Source organism: Chanodichthys erythropterus, chromosome 11 (assembly GCF_024489055.1).
Source record: "Chanodichthys erythropterus isolate Z2021 chromosome 11, ASM2448905v1, whole genome shotgun sequence".
Lineage (NCBI taxonomy): Eukaryota > Metazoa > Chordata > Actinopteri > Cypriniformes > Xenocyprididae > Chanodichthys > Chanodichthys erythropterus.
In genome coordinates, this window is record NC_090231.1 from 2,652,967 (window position 1) to 2,668,688 (window position 15,722).

Sequence of the window (15,722 nt, forward strand, 5' to 3'; positions counted from 1 at the left end):
TCGTGGCCACGCGATGTAAAGTTTTTTTTTTTTTTTTTAGCTTAGCCTAAATATTCTTTTAACAACCAATTAATAATTATAAATTATTCGAACTTCTTTCAAGTGCTGTCACGGGCACGAGGGTCTACAAATGATAACAGACGCTCATTTTTCCTATCTTCACGGCTACAATACAGTCATAAAGTCACATTTTATTGGCATGACCTGGCATTTAAAGTATTTACAAAATACAGCTAACAACATAATATGCCTACAGAAAGGATACACGAAATGAAGGGGAAAATAAAGCAAATAGGGCTACATAACAATGAATTAAAAAACATTTAACCAATAATGATAGCCTAATAATAATAATAAATAATGTAAAAATATGAAATAAAAAAATTAACAATAAGTGAATGGATTTAAAAGACTGTTGGATGTGATAAAATTGCACGGCATATTCTAATATTTATTGATAAACTTCATTCGAATGCTGCTGTAGGCATAGCACACAACACAATAGGCAACATGTTAATAATCACTTCTTAATTCCGCACTTTTTCTTAATTAAAAATAAATATTATTATAATTTTATCCATTTCTGATAGTTCCAGGTTGCTATGGTAGCGCAGATTGTTTACACGTGTAACTCGTGGCCATGAGAAATAGATGTCGTTCCCTCAATATAATGAAGTCGTGGCCTCGAGATCATATGGTGAGGGAACGACTTATTATCACGTTCCCATGAATTAATATCTTGTGGCCACGACATATAAACTCATGGAAATGTGATAATATGTCGTGGCCACGACAAAACTAAGTGAACTGAACATGTCCCCTCCCGGTCACCATAGATTTGACTAACTTTGTTGTAATACAACCCCAAGTCAAGAAAAGTTGGGACATTTTGTAAAATATATTAAAATCAAGAATATATGATTTGTTAATTCTGTTTAACATTTATTAAACTGACAAAAGTACAAAGAAAATATTTCTGATATCTTCACTGGCCAACTTAACTATAAATATAACCAAACTCAGAGTCGACAATCATGCTTGGCTTCATCATTGGTTTCTGGGCTCGGACCGTGGCATGAAGACCACCTCGTCCCGGCCCAGTGCCTTTCTTCCCAGAAGTGCATGAAGAGCTAAAGCAGTATGTAGGGCAGACATCTACTTCAAAAAATCTGCTTCAGGAGTACTTCCTCTCTCACTACTTTTGATGGTGGGGCGGTCAGGGGGTTTGTGGGGATTCCACAAGTGGAATGTGCAATTGTGGTGCATTTATGCCCGCAATGTGCCGCCACCTGGTGGAGTCATCCGCAATTCCCATCCAGAGCCTGCGAGATGACGGAAGCTCTGGCTGCTGGTGCAGCTGGACAGGCCACCTCTGCCTTGTATGCGCTGGCCATCCTGCATGTCCATCATAGCAAAAAAAACAAACAAACATAATGCACCCCCCAGTATCCTCATCGCCAAAGGCACCCCCCTGCAGCTTCTACAGCAAAAAGAAGCACTCTGGCATGGCCAGAAACTCCTCAGCCTTGACTGTAAGCCCCTACACCCAGGCCACCATTAAACCCTCCAAATGGTCAACAAAGCAGTCCTGAGATGGGCGACCTGGAGATGGAGGAGACCACTCTTTCCCAGGAGGTGGTGAATGTACCACTCCTTCCCCTGGAGGAGGGCCGGGTGGAGAATATTTTGTTTTATTTTAGTTTTGATCTCTAATTTTCAAAGAAAGAGCAATTTTTTTCAAAGAAAGAGCAATTTCCTCACTCTCCAGGTCATACGGTGTGTGCGTTGGCAGTGAACACACTGCTTCCTCACTCCTAAACCCCTCTCTTTTCACCACAAGCCAGGAGTTTGCACTTCGAGGACATGCTGCTTCCTCGCGCATCTCCAGACAGTCCCTCATAAAAACCACAGAACTAGATAAGAGTCACACCAAACTCACTGCATCTACTTTGGGACACTATGCTTCCCGGGTTAGGCCCCAGTGCTCCTCACTGCACCTTCGCGGTTGGTGCCGCTCACACAGAGCCTTGGAGCCTGGCTAGTGCTTCCCATCCCATCCTGCTGGCTCATTCATACAATCAGACTTGGCTAAGCTATTTACTTAACATGCAGAAATGCATCCTTACATACGTTCTCCCCCCCCAAGACTAGTTTGCAGCAATTGACATGAAGGACTCGTACTTCCATGTCTGGAAACAAGGGTCGAACTTATCAGTACAAGGTCCTCCCCTTTGACCTGTCCCTTTATCTCTGCATCTTTACCAAGGTCACAGAAGCTATTCTTGCCCTGAAATATCTCAACAACTGGCTCGACGACTATTCATGAGCTCACTCCTAAGATCTCTTATGCAAACACAGGGACCTGGTACTCAGGCTCCTCAGCCATCTGGGGCTTCAGGTCAAGTAGAAGTTAGGTTCTTATATTTTTTATTTTATTTTTTTTTTGGCTAGGGTTTAGGAAAGAGGTTTAAAATAAGAACGTTTTGTTTGTTATTTTGGCCTGGTCAGCTCCTGAATCTAGACTGCCAATTTAACTCCCTGAGGTCTGAAAACGTGCCAGCGTGTTTTGCAGGATTTTTTTCACATTGCAGCAAAACAGACTTAAAATACTCTGTCATTTCTTGTCATAGAGTCATAAGTAATATATCAATTGAAACTACAGAATGTCTTCTTTTATTTGTGTACACTCAGAGTAAAAACACAATGTTGTGCTTTTTGTAAAATAAAGAAAACTAACATGATGCGTGATCTCTCGTCTCCCTCTGAACAAACTCCAATCTGATAGTTCTCAGAAAATGAACTGTAACTTATGAATACTAATGACAAAAAAAATGACACTTATGTTCAAAGAAACGTTGAAATGTCAGGTTTTAAATTGTGTCAGTCAAATCAAAAACAAACATTCTGTGTTTATGTAATCTGTATGAAAAGAGAGCCATGTCAGAAGTCCGTGATTCAGCTCATTACCCGCTAATGCGGCCACGCCCACGGAGCCAGCACTATTCAGACACAAATTCAGAGGCAATACATGCATTCATCATCTCAATCGTGTATTTATTGTCTTGAAAAGTGTTTATTTGGATGGTAAAGCCATGGTTAGCGATCTCTAGAAGACATGCCGTTAGTTCCTAGTTCCTTTTCTTCTTTATATTAATTTGTGGCCTAAAGGTGTACAGAGAGCGCCCTCCGGCTGCAAGTATGAATTAAAAACACCATTCCTGAAATGTCTTCTTCTTCTTTAGAATAATTTGTGGACTAAATGTGCACAGAGAGCGCCCTCCGGCTGCAAGTATGAATTGAAAACACAGTATCCAGCACTCATATTGATGAAAATAAATATTACTTATCAGTATAGAAAATTGACATAAATATATAAGAATCCATCAATATTTCTCCAAATGTGCATGCTTTTAAGCTAAAAGCCTATATGAAATGCCACAGAGGTAACAATTTTTCAGACACTTTGCATCACAGAAATAAATTATATTTTAACCCTCAGGGGTCTGAGGATTTTTGGGGCCTTGGAGAAGTTTTGACATGCCCTGACATTTGTGCTTTTTTCAATTGTTCATAAAAAAATATTAATGGAAAAAGTTTCATTACACTGTATTCATCACAAACTAGGCTACAATAATATGTAAGGAACATGTATTTACATGTTTGTGTTTTTGAAGGAATAACGTTTATGCGTGATTATTGAAAAAACAAAAAACTTAAGTCACTGAAATAAGGCCAAAAAATATATATATTAAATCTTTGTTCACAAGACTTCTGGGTATTTGAGGTTGTAGACTAGAGTTTTTGCTTCAAAATGAGGTACAAATTATGGTGCCTGCTTGTTCATATAAAGAAATAGAGAGATTTAAATTTTCTAAAACATCTTTGGTCAAGAAACACAGTATGCGTAGAGGTGTGAATAATCATGAATAATGGGTGATTCTCACCTGAGAAGACAAAAGAATTGCATAAAGAGCTCTAATGAGCTGCATAAATAATGAGCTCTTTCAGTCAGGTAGGCTGTGAAAAAACCCTGTTGATCATGTATCAAATCTCATCATAATGTAAATCAAACATACAGAAAAAATAGCAATACTGTGAAATATTATTACAATTTAAAATAATGGTATTCTATTATATTTTTTTTTAAATATAATGTATTTCTGTGATGCAAAGTGTCTGAACAATTATATTACCTCTATGGCATTTCATATAGGCTTTTAGCTTAAAGGCATACATATTTGGAGAAATACTGATGGATTCTCATATGTTTGTCAATTTTCTATACAGAAGAGTAATATTTATTCAGGATTTATTGTCATTACTATGAGTGCTGGATACTGTGTTTTGAATTCATACTCGCAGCCGGAGGGTGCTCTGTACACATGTAGTCCACAAATGCCTGAGCACTAAAGCAGACCTGCCAACATGTACGCATTTTGCGTACCAGGTACGCATTTTGACCTCAAAGTACGCTGGTACGATTTGTCACTCTATTCTATGCAAAAACCCGGTGACTCCTCTGTGCACGCCTAGTACTCAAATCCAGCAAAATAGTTCGACCAATCATCGCTGGGTTCATTTCCCCAAATAGCAAGCGGGGATGATTGACAAATGCATACGGCCTATCAATAAAAAGACACTGCAAATCGACAGCAACACAAAATCCCGCCCAATCCCTTCTTCCACTCCCGCCGTCTCAGTGACTGAATTCTCAAGCGAGGACAGTACAGCAGTCACGGTACTTCTGACTCCTTGAGGTAAACGGGTATAAAATGCTCAAGTAATGTTGAACAACAAATCTAAATAAAATTGAAATCGCTGATTATGAAAATGTTGTGATGTGTGACTGACTGACAAGCGCGAGTCTGGAGAAACAGGCGTTTATTTATTTATTCTCAGTGTTCAGAAACGTATAGCCTACATGTGTTGTGTTATTGTGTTAATACTAACTAAATTAACTAATTATGTTACATAGCCTACTTATTTTGTATGAAAACTAGCACATTAGTTACTTATGCATTTAAAACATAGACCGTTGTCTCAATGCTGCGCGAGCCCTCTCTCATAAACACAAACGTGTGCGTGCGCGCACACAGAGGTAAAATGAAAATTGCCATGTTTGTTTTAAAATTTGTTCTTGCTTGTGTTATTTTTTTTTTTGTCAGAAAAGATTTTTAATTATCCACCCGTGTATTTAAGATTTGTTGATTGACGGACGCTTTAGATAACACAACCCCTCGTTATATGTCGGACTAAGTTACTTCTTGATATTCTTGAATAACGTTACTCGATGCGTTTGCTCTTATTGGTCCTTTCTGTTCGTTATCAACAGTTTTCTATAAATATGTTTGTATTGGCTAACCTTTAATCAGCGAATGTTTGTCTTGTTTATAATTCAAAGATAACATGCTACAAATAGAAAGCCTTTTTTTCTTTCGGATTTAGTAACATATTTGGATACTGGAATAATAAATTAAGTATTTTAAATGAATCACATGTAAATACAATGTTTACTATTTTGTAAGGGTTTCTTAATTGTAGACTAGTTTTCATTACACAACCTGTATAAACGACTCAACTGTCAGGTTAGTTGTATGTAAATATACCCTTCTTGAAATTGCAAACAAAAATTTGTAGTCCATATTAAATATATGAATGCGATTCACTTGTGGTTGTCAGTTTGTATAAGAACACATTATGCAATGCAAGACTAATCAATAAAAAAAAAAAAAACTTTAACAATTAAAATTAGATTAACGAAGATGGGTGTGTGTGCTTTATGTATTGTATTGTGTATTGTAAAAAAACCCCCCCCCCCCCCCCCCCAAAAAAAAAAAAAACCCGTGCCCCGTCCCGTCACACTGGTACTCGGAAAAAATTTCCAAGGTTGGCAGGTCTGCTATAGCCTGGTAATACCAGACTCTGCTACTTCACTTTGCTTCGTAGACAGAGTCTGGAATGGCATAATAGAGAAGTGTTTACTCTCTCGCTAGTGGGCGATTGTCTGAAGTTTAAAATCATTGGTTACCCGTAAGCCAATCAGATACGTTTAGTTATGACGTATGGTATGTGCCTTTACAGCCTCATCGAAGCATAGGCATCATGCATCGAGCTCAAATCTATGATTGAACTTCCATTGTAAACCTGTTGTAAACACATGATGATGCGAGTGAAATACCGGAGTGAACATGGCTGTAAACGACTTTTGCAGATTATGCGAAGTTAATCTACGCATACACGGTACAATCACGGGCTCTAAACTTATTTTTGACAGAGTGAAACAAGAAAATATTTGTAGCCAACTCTCAAACTTAGGATTAGATCTTTTAAACACAGCTGGCTTCAGTTTGAGTTGAATGTTCTCCACAACCGAGCGAACTGCATCCCGTGTCTCAGCCATTTCCGCGTTCGGTTTTCGATTTCTCTAACCTACAATGTAAGACTCAGCGCTTAACATCTACGTCACGGCTCTCAGCCCGCCCTCTGTTCGTTGATTGGCCCGGCTGTTTCCACACCGGTGGTAAACAGAAAGCTCTGACGCTGTCTCAGACTGAGTACAGAAGCGAAATGAAATTGAGCGGAAGTAGGAAGTCTGACGTAGTCAGGCTAGGTCTGCTAAAGAAGAATAGGCAATCCAGGAAATAACCAAGGCCAGAGGCCAGAGATCGCTAACTATGGCTATTCAAAACATTTTTCAAGACAATAAATACACGATTGAGACGATGTATGACTGTATTGACTCAGAATCTGCGTCTGAATAGCGCTGGCTCCGTGGGCGTGGCCGCATTAGCGGATAATTATTTTCATACAGATTACATAAACACAGAATATTTGTTATCGATTTGACTTATACGATTTAAAACCTGACATTTCAATGTTTTTTTTAGACATAAGTGTAATTTTTTTGTCATTAGTATTCACTAAGTTACAGTTTATTTTCGGAGAACTATCAGATTGGATTTCGTTCAGAGGGAGACGAGAGATCACGCATCATGTTAGTTTTCTTTATTTTACAAAAAGCACAACATTTTGTTGTTACTCTGAGTGTACAGAAATAAAAGAAGATATTTCACAGCCTTAGTTTGTCATTTCAGGTCATTATTATGTGATTCTTTTGTCTTCTCAGGTGTAAATTCATGCAGATTCATACCTCTACACATACTGTGTTCCTTGACAAAAAGTGTCTTACAAAATTTAAATCTCTCTATTGTTTTATATGAAAGAGTAGTCAGCATAATTTTTTACATAATTCTGAAGCAAAAACTCTAGTATAAAACCTCCAATAACCAGAAATCTTGTGAACACAGATTTAATATACTTTTTTTGGCTTTATTTCAGTGACTTAAGTTTTTTTGTTTTTTCAATAACCACGCATAAACATTATTCCTTCAAAAATACAAACATGTACATACATGTTCCTCACATATTATTGTAGCTTAGTTTGTGCTGAATACAGTGTAATGACACTTTTTCCATTAATATGTTTATGAACAACTGAAAAAAGCACAAATGTCAGGGCATGTTAAAACTTCTCCAGGCCCCAAATCAGCCTCAGACTCCAGAGGGTTAAGACAATAAATTCATCATTGTTGTTTCAGTTGTTACGGTTGGTGTTACATTGTTGTTCACTGCATTCCAGAGTCTTTCATGTTGCACCCCTTTCCCTAAATGAGGCGTAACAGTACACATCTTTTAGATTAATGATTAGTTATCAAAGATGAGTTTGCTTCCTTATAAGCACACAGAGGGTTTACGGTAACTCACAGAGGTTAGTTTGATGTCACTCGCCCAGTTGCATTTTTTAAGTTCCAACTAGTAAAAAAAAACCATTGAAAGTTGTTACACAACATTTTATTAGTTTTTTCAATAACACATAGTCAGAAAGTCACGGATGAACCTACAAAACAATGTTTATTTATTTAACATTACATGTTACATATATGTTAGTATAATAAACCTTGCTGCATGTTTCTCAAGAAGCTTCTTTTTATATGATGGTTTTGAGAGCTTTTTGAAAAATAATCATTTGCCCTTGATCTGATTTTTGACATTCCTGTAGTGAAACAGAAACTAAACACAGCAGGAAATTTCCCAACTAAAGAATTTAAGTACTGATAATAAACTAAACACTTCTGACATTATCATAACAGTTACTGTTATTATTTTCTGTGAAACACAAAGACAGGTTTTAAAGAATCTTTATGCTTTACATATTTCAAAAGATGAAAAACAAATCTGATAACAAAGATTAAGGCAGAACTACATATTCAGCAATCTTTATAGTTTTAGCTGTGCATTAATCTAAACATATGATAATCTACAAGATTAACACCTTTACATCTGCTCAAAACTGATCTCATCTGGATTCTGATCATAGAATGAGTAAGACAATAAATGTGGCTTTCTTTTCAGTCACTTTGACCCACAAACACATTAGTTTGATGCACTAATATAAAAATTAAAGATGCTTTTTAATGTTACTAAGCCCAAGGATGTCATTAATGAAACTGTTGCTGTTCAAATGCTGCTGCTAATAAACATGTTTGTGAAAAGGCCAGAAAATGATCACTTTTGTTTACAAGCCTAAAATGATAATACAAAACAGTCTTTCGATATCGAAAACTATTGAAAACTGAGAACAAAAATATTTTTTAAGTACCTGTATTTTTTCACATTCCTAATTACTTACTGTATGTGAAAGCTACTTTATCAAATATGTATGTGGGAACATTTCTGTATGTCAAGTCAAGTCACCTTTATTTATATAGCGCTTTTTACAATGTAGATTGTGTCAAAGCAGCTTTACATTGATAATTGGTACATTATTTTGGCTGCACAGCAGCTCTTAAAGAATAGCGTCAATGCAGGCAGATCAAAGCACTGTTGAATATCAAATGTCAAGTGTCCCCAACTAAGCAAGCCAAAGGCGACCGCGGCAAGGAACCCAAACTCCAACAGATGACATCAGGTGGGAAACAAGTGGCAAATAGGTGTTAAAATGGAGAAAAAAAATGGTAACACTTTTTTGAATACTGATCCTTCATTAATGAATAACTACACAGGAGGAATGAAAAAACAGTAGTTACTGATTAGTTAATAGTGAACTACCACTTACAGCTGAGCACTATTACTTACCAAGTCATTAATCAGAGTTTATTGTTAGTTAATAGTAGTTACTAGAGTATTAAAGCGGAACTCAGTTAGATTTGCGAAGTTCCCCCTACAGTTTCCTTCAGTGAATCACACTGTCGTAAATACTCCAAGCGCAGCTCTGGACTACAACGACTACATTGCTCACCAGCGCAGTAGTTTTGCAAATACAGTACAAGAAAGAGGAGGTGGGTCATTTGCAAATACAGTACACTCGATGGAGGTGGGTAATTTTTCAAAATCATCTTATAAAGTCATAATATATACATTGTTTTTGAATTATCGTAAAGCATTTTGTCACTCTCAAATGAAAGTGAACATGAGGCGAGATTGTGTCGGGTCGATGCAGCTCAACTTGCAAGTGCTGTATTCTGCCGTAGATGTGCCAGAAGGGGTTAGTACACACCTCAAACACACCACTACAAGTCAATTAACCATCGTAAGGACTTAGAAAACTTTTTATGAAGGTAAAAAAAGTTACTTAGTTGTGCTTTAATAATGCATTATTCATTTGTTCCTGTGTAGTTATTCATTAATGAAGCATCATATTCTAAAGTGTTACCAAAAAAACCTTTGGAGAAACCAGGCTTAGTCGGGGGGCCAGTTCTCCTCTGGCGAACAGTGCTTTGTTACAATCAGGTTGCTATCATAAATCTGATACGATCACAACATTCAAAGTATTTATTTCAGTCCCATCCAGCTGAGGATCGTATTCATCACGCTGGTATGGACGGTCTGTTGAGGAACTGTGCTACTGGCTGTCGTGTTGATGATGTCTTCACAATGGATGATCTAGTCGACTCGATCTCTGCTGATACTTCAGGGCTGCGTTGTGGTCATGTCAAGGCGCAGGTCCTCAGTCTCAGCTGGATACGGCCCAGATCCGATTGACTACGATAAACCTCGGGATAAACAGAAAGACTAATATTAGCGTAGATGCCATTCTTCTTCTGATGTAACGAGTACATCTGGTGTTATAGGAAGTGTTCCCGGTTCCGGCTGAACTAATTTATGCAGCCTAATAATCCTTAAAATATAAATATATAATGTGTTATGTGTATGCCAGGTTAAAGAGATGCGTTTTTAGTCTAGATTTAAACTGACAGAGTGTGTCTTGTTCCTGAACAATGCTAGGAAGATTGTTCCAGAGTTTAGGTGCCAAATAGGAGAAGGATCTACCGCCTGCAGTTGATTTTGATATTCTAGGTATTATCAGCTGGCCTGAATTCTGAGATCACAATAAATGTGAAGGACTATAATGCTTTAAGAGCTCGCTCAGATACAGGGGGGCTAAACCATATAGTGCTTTGTAAGTAATTAACAAGATTTTAACATCTATACGATGTTTAACAGGAAGCCAATGCAGTGATGACAGAACTGGGCTAATATGGCCATACTTCCTAGTTCTAGTAAGAACTCTAGCTGCTGCATTTTGTACGAGCTGTAGTTTATTTATCAAGCGGGAGGAACAACCACACAGTAAAGCGTTACAGTAATCTAGCCTTGAGGTCATGAACGCATGAACTAACTGTTCTGCATTCTTCATTGAGAGCATATGTCGTAGTTTAGATATATTTTTAAGATGGAAGAATGCGGTTTTGCAGATGCTAGTAACATGGCCTTCAAATGAAAGATTGGTATCAAAGAGCACACCCAGGTTCCTAGCTGACGAAGAAGACTTAACAGAGCAGCCATCAAGTGTTAGACAGTATTCTAGGTTGTTACATGAAGTTTTCGGTCCAAAAATTAGAATCTCTGTTTTTTCTGAATTTAGTAGTAGGAAATTACTGGTCATCAAATTTTTTTTTTATATCAGCTATACATTCTGTTAATTTACAATGAAAACTAATGCCATGCATCCTAATGATATCTCCCAAGGGTAGCATGTACAGAGTGAAAAGCAACGGTCCTAGTACTGAGCCTTGCGGTACTTCATATTTAACTTGTGATCGATATGATATTTCTTTGTTTACTACTACAAACTGATAACGGTCAGATAAGTATGATTTAAACCATGCCAATGCAATTCCACTAATGCCAACATAGTTTTCGAGTCTATTTAGAAGAATATTGTGATTGATAGTGTCAAATGCAGCTCTAAGATACAGTAACACTAATAGAGAGATACAACCACGATCTGATGATAAGAGCAAATCATTAGTATGCATGATACAAAACATGCACAGTCAATAATTTACATCCATCAACTGTATGAATAAATGACTTGAGGGTGAAAAATCATTTCTGCATATGCACACATAAGCATGTTGTTCCTGGCATTTCATTCATAATCAGATACTAAGAGACACATTTGGCTGGGGAGGGACTTCAGCAAGCTAGACTTGTTTAATAAACCAGTATTTCCGTCATTGCACACAATTACGCCAGACGCTCATATGCAGAGGCTGGTGTGTAGGAATATTCATTTATATTTATAAATGAATAATCCTACACATATTTATAAATACATATTCCTATTAATAGCTAAACTGTGTCATATTCTTCAAGAAAGGATTGAATGAATCAACTGAAGGATTCATTGGCTGTAATGTGATTTATGGCGCCATCTGATGGATGAAATGATCTTTGCCCTTTCTTATGCTACTAATGAACTTGGATAATTGATTAAAAACAGCAAACAAGTCACTGCTACGATTTCGGAAGCTGTGATTAATATAGCTGCTGAAAATAATGATCATCTATGGTTCAAAACAAAGCTGTTGCTGTTTTAACAACTAAAAATTAGTTTGGTCCTTAATACCCTCCCAAATACTGCTTTAAACTAGTTATACAATCATTTTTGTATACATTTATATAACATTGTATAACATTTATGTATACAAACATTTAAATTGCACACAACGGTATTTTTCATAAAACGTCTTTATGACAGATTAAATCAACATTAAATAATTAAGACATCACTAACAGGTTAAGTAAATATATAATCAATATAGGGCAAATATATAAGAAAAGCTCCATTTTATAACATTAAGTGACATGTTGTTCACTTCCAACTTTTTAGTTGTTTTATTGTAATCGTTACACGGTTAAAGCATTGATTTGACATTTACCAGAGCACTGATAAGTTTCAGTAAGTTGCCCCTGTGTTGGGGTAGTTTTGGCTGTGATTGGGCAGGTTTTATTATGCAACCCTAGGTTTATTCATTTTGATTTCCTGAGTAGTAAAAACAAAGATGAAACTACAAAAAACTACAGCGATCTGTCCCGACACATTAAAGAGCGCCAAAACAACATTTATTATTTGTATTTTGTGATGACATTGACAGAATTTGAAAGCTAATTTAGTTTCTTATTGAAAATCACAATATTTTGTGATTATTGGATGGGAGAAGCTAAATAACGTTTAGTGAAGTTCAATAGGCATACAAAGGTTGATTTTGAGATTTGTGAATTGAGGTCAATATGGTAAAAGATGAAAATTCGGGAAATCAATATTTTTGACCAAGCCATAATAATAAAAAAACAAAAAAGTTATAAATCAAAACTCATAAGCAGTGCAATCTGAAATGAAAGTAGAAACAAGGAAAACATACTCAGAATTCCACTTTAAGACCAACTGGAAATACTAAATGCTAATAATGCTAGAACTGCAAATAATGTCAAGAGTCAAACCCACACCTTGGCTGATGAAACCACGAGAACAGGCTGATTTCAGAATAATATTAGCATGCTACTCTCAATTTTGCCCTATAAAGCCATGGAGAAAAATAACAATAGTATATTAGTATGTTGTTTCAAGTTCAGCCACAGTTTTTCAAACCCTTTGCTACACTGACTGCCCTGCAAGCGACTTACAATACAAACTTGACATGGCAGCATGATTTGAGAAGTATTCTTTTACATGTTTCATAATTTCATATCTGCATTCATTTGGTAGCCTACTCTCAAATCACAAAACAGAACAAAACCAACTGCTTGATTGTTTATATCACCAATATCACAATGATATCTATACTATTGTCAATGTTCTAAAATGTTAAATATGGACAATTAGGCATTAAAATCATGAAACTGTGAATTGTAAAATGCTCTATACAAAAATATTGAGTTTAATCTTGAATGTCTGCTTTTTAATAGACATTTCTAGTCATAGATTCTTGCTGTATGCAAATATGTTAAGAAACATTCACCTTCTTATCTTACAGGAAACCGAGACTTCCACCACGCAGACCAACTCTTATTCATGGAGGACCTCCAAAACGATATCGTCTACATACAGAGAGAAAAGTGCTTGATGATCATGGAAAAGTCAGAAAATGGACTTATGGGATAAAAGACACCAGTAAACGAAAGAAAATTGTGTCTGTTGCTGGAAAGACGACTCTCATCAACACCATGGTCAACTACTTACTGGGAGTGAAGTTTGAGGATGAACTATGGTATGAAATCACAGAAGAAGCAGCCAGAGACCAATCAGAATCACAAACATCTGAAATCACCATGTATGAGGTCTGTCCTGTAAAGAATCCTTTATCTCTCACCATCATCGATACTCCAGGATACGGAGACACTAGAGGACTGGAAAAAGATCTGGAAGTTGCTGAGAATTTATCCATGCTGTTTCAGAGCAGTGATGGAGTTCATGAGATTGATGCTGTGTGTTTTGTGAGAATCGTCTCTCAGACAGACAGCATTACATTATCAGTTCAATTCTGTCTTTGTTTGGAAAAGACATTGTGAAAAATATTGTGTTTTTCACACACTATGTTGTTTTTGTAATACGAATGTCACATTAAAGATGTCTTGGACAATTTTTTGTCATGCCTTTATGAATTACTTTTTACATAGGCCACATTCACACTGTCTGTTTTTGGGATTGACAACCGCATTTACTCACATGTGTGAGTCTAGAAATGTCCCTTTCACACAGCAACTTACAGTAGCATCTCAAACACTGTCTGTATGAATGTGCAATGTGAGTTAAGCCAGTATTCTCTTACTGGTAACCAACAACAGCGACCATCATAATAATAAAGATGGAGATGTCCATCAAACTGAAAAGTCTTATCGCTTTTGACACGACAAAAGACCAACTGAACCGTGAGTTCATCCATCAAAACTTCATTAACCGACAGCAGCATCAATGTAAACGTGCCAGCTGGAGTCTTAAACCATTGCACTCGTGTCTCAAGTAAAATAACTGTACCCTGTAAATAGCCGTACTGCATGTGAACTTAACCGCATTAGGGACTCAAATACAGGACCGTATTCTACTGCTGTGTGAACGTGGCCATAAAAATTGCTGTAAAAAACAGTAAAAATTTGACAATAGCATACAGTTTTCCATTAAAACAGTAATATACCATAGAAAACAATGCATTCTGGGAAACTTTGATGAGCAGGGCGGACGAGAGCTGTAAGGGAACGGCGTGAGTGATAACGAGCGTCAGCTGCGTGCTGCACCGGTCTCGTATCTTTCACGGAGAAACTCCGGAGGCATAAAAGGAGTCTTCAACAGTGAAGAATGAGAGAGGACCAGGCCTGGATTTATTTTATGGTTTTATTATGTTTGTGTGGCCGGCAGATGTCCATGAGGGACTGCCAGCATTTTACTTTTGATTTGTTGTTTATTTTGAATGTTAATATTAAGTTATGTTTAATGTTCACCGGTTCCCGCCTCCTTCTTCCCCTATCAACAAACTTGACTACAGTGTTATTTGTTATTTTCCAGCCAGCAGTCAAACAAACATTAATGTTAAGAAGCCAAAGGTCAAACACACAACTAATCTCCATCATGGTAATGTCTAATTAAACAAATCATCAACATCTAAACCTCTGTGAATTCTCAATAAGAGCTTCTGTAGACGTGAGAGAGAAATAAAGTCAATCTGGTTAGTAATAAGTAAAGCTGGCAATGCTGTTTGTAGAGTTGTTTAGTCAAGTCACCTTTATTTATACAGCTCTTTTACAATGCAGATTGTTTCAAAGCAGTGTTACAGTGATAACATGAATATAATTTTGTCTGTACAGAAGCTGTAGAAAAATAGCGACAGCGGTAAGGAACCCAAACTCCAACAGGTGACAAAAATAGAGAAAAAAATCCTTGGGATAAACCAGGCCCAGTCCAGTTCTCCTCTGGCCAATAGTGAACAGTGCTTGATTATGATTCAGGCAGCATTACAGGTCATAAATCAGATTGGGATCGCAACAGGGGGGTTGTGGTAGTAAGTACAGTATTGTGTCTTACAAGTTACCATAAATAAGTGCCTGTTATTAACCACACCATAAGTAAAACATAGTTACAGTGTATATACCATTAGTAACTACAGTAATGTGTCTGTTAGTTTCCATATACGGACACTATATGTAAATGCCTGTTATTACCCAACACTTGTCTATAGGTACAAAGTAGTTACCATCTATGTACCATTGGAAAGTACAGCAGTGATTCTTATTAGTTTCCATGTACATACATGTCAGGTAAGTACCTGTACTGCACATAAGGTAAAAGAGTGGTAACACAAGGTACTTACCTGGCATGTAAAGTCAAAGGAAATCATGCAATTTATTTATTTTTTTATTTTAGTTTAATGTGAATTAAGTATTTC

At 36.8% G+C, this 15,722-nt stretch overlaps 1 pseudogene; it reads left to right on the plus strand.

The window, feature by feature from the left end:
* The first annotated feature begins 1,433 nt into the window (after positions 1–1,433).
* Positions 1,434–13,910, plus strand: LOC137030199 (uncharacterized; annotated as a pseudogene).
* The last annotated feature ends 1,812 nt before the right edge of the window (positions 13,911–15,722 follow it).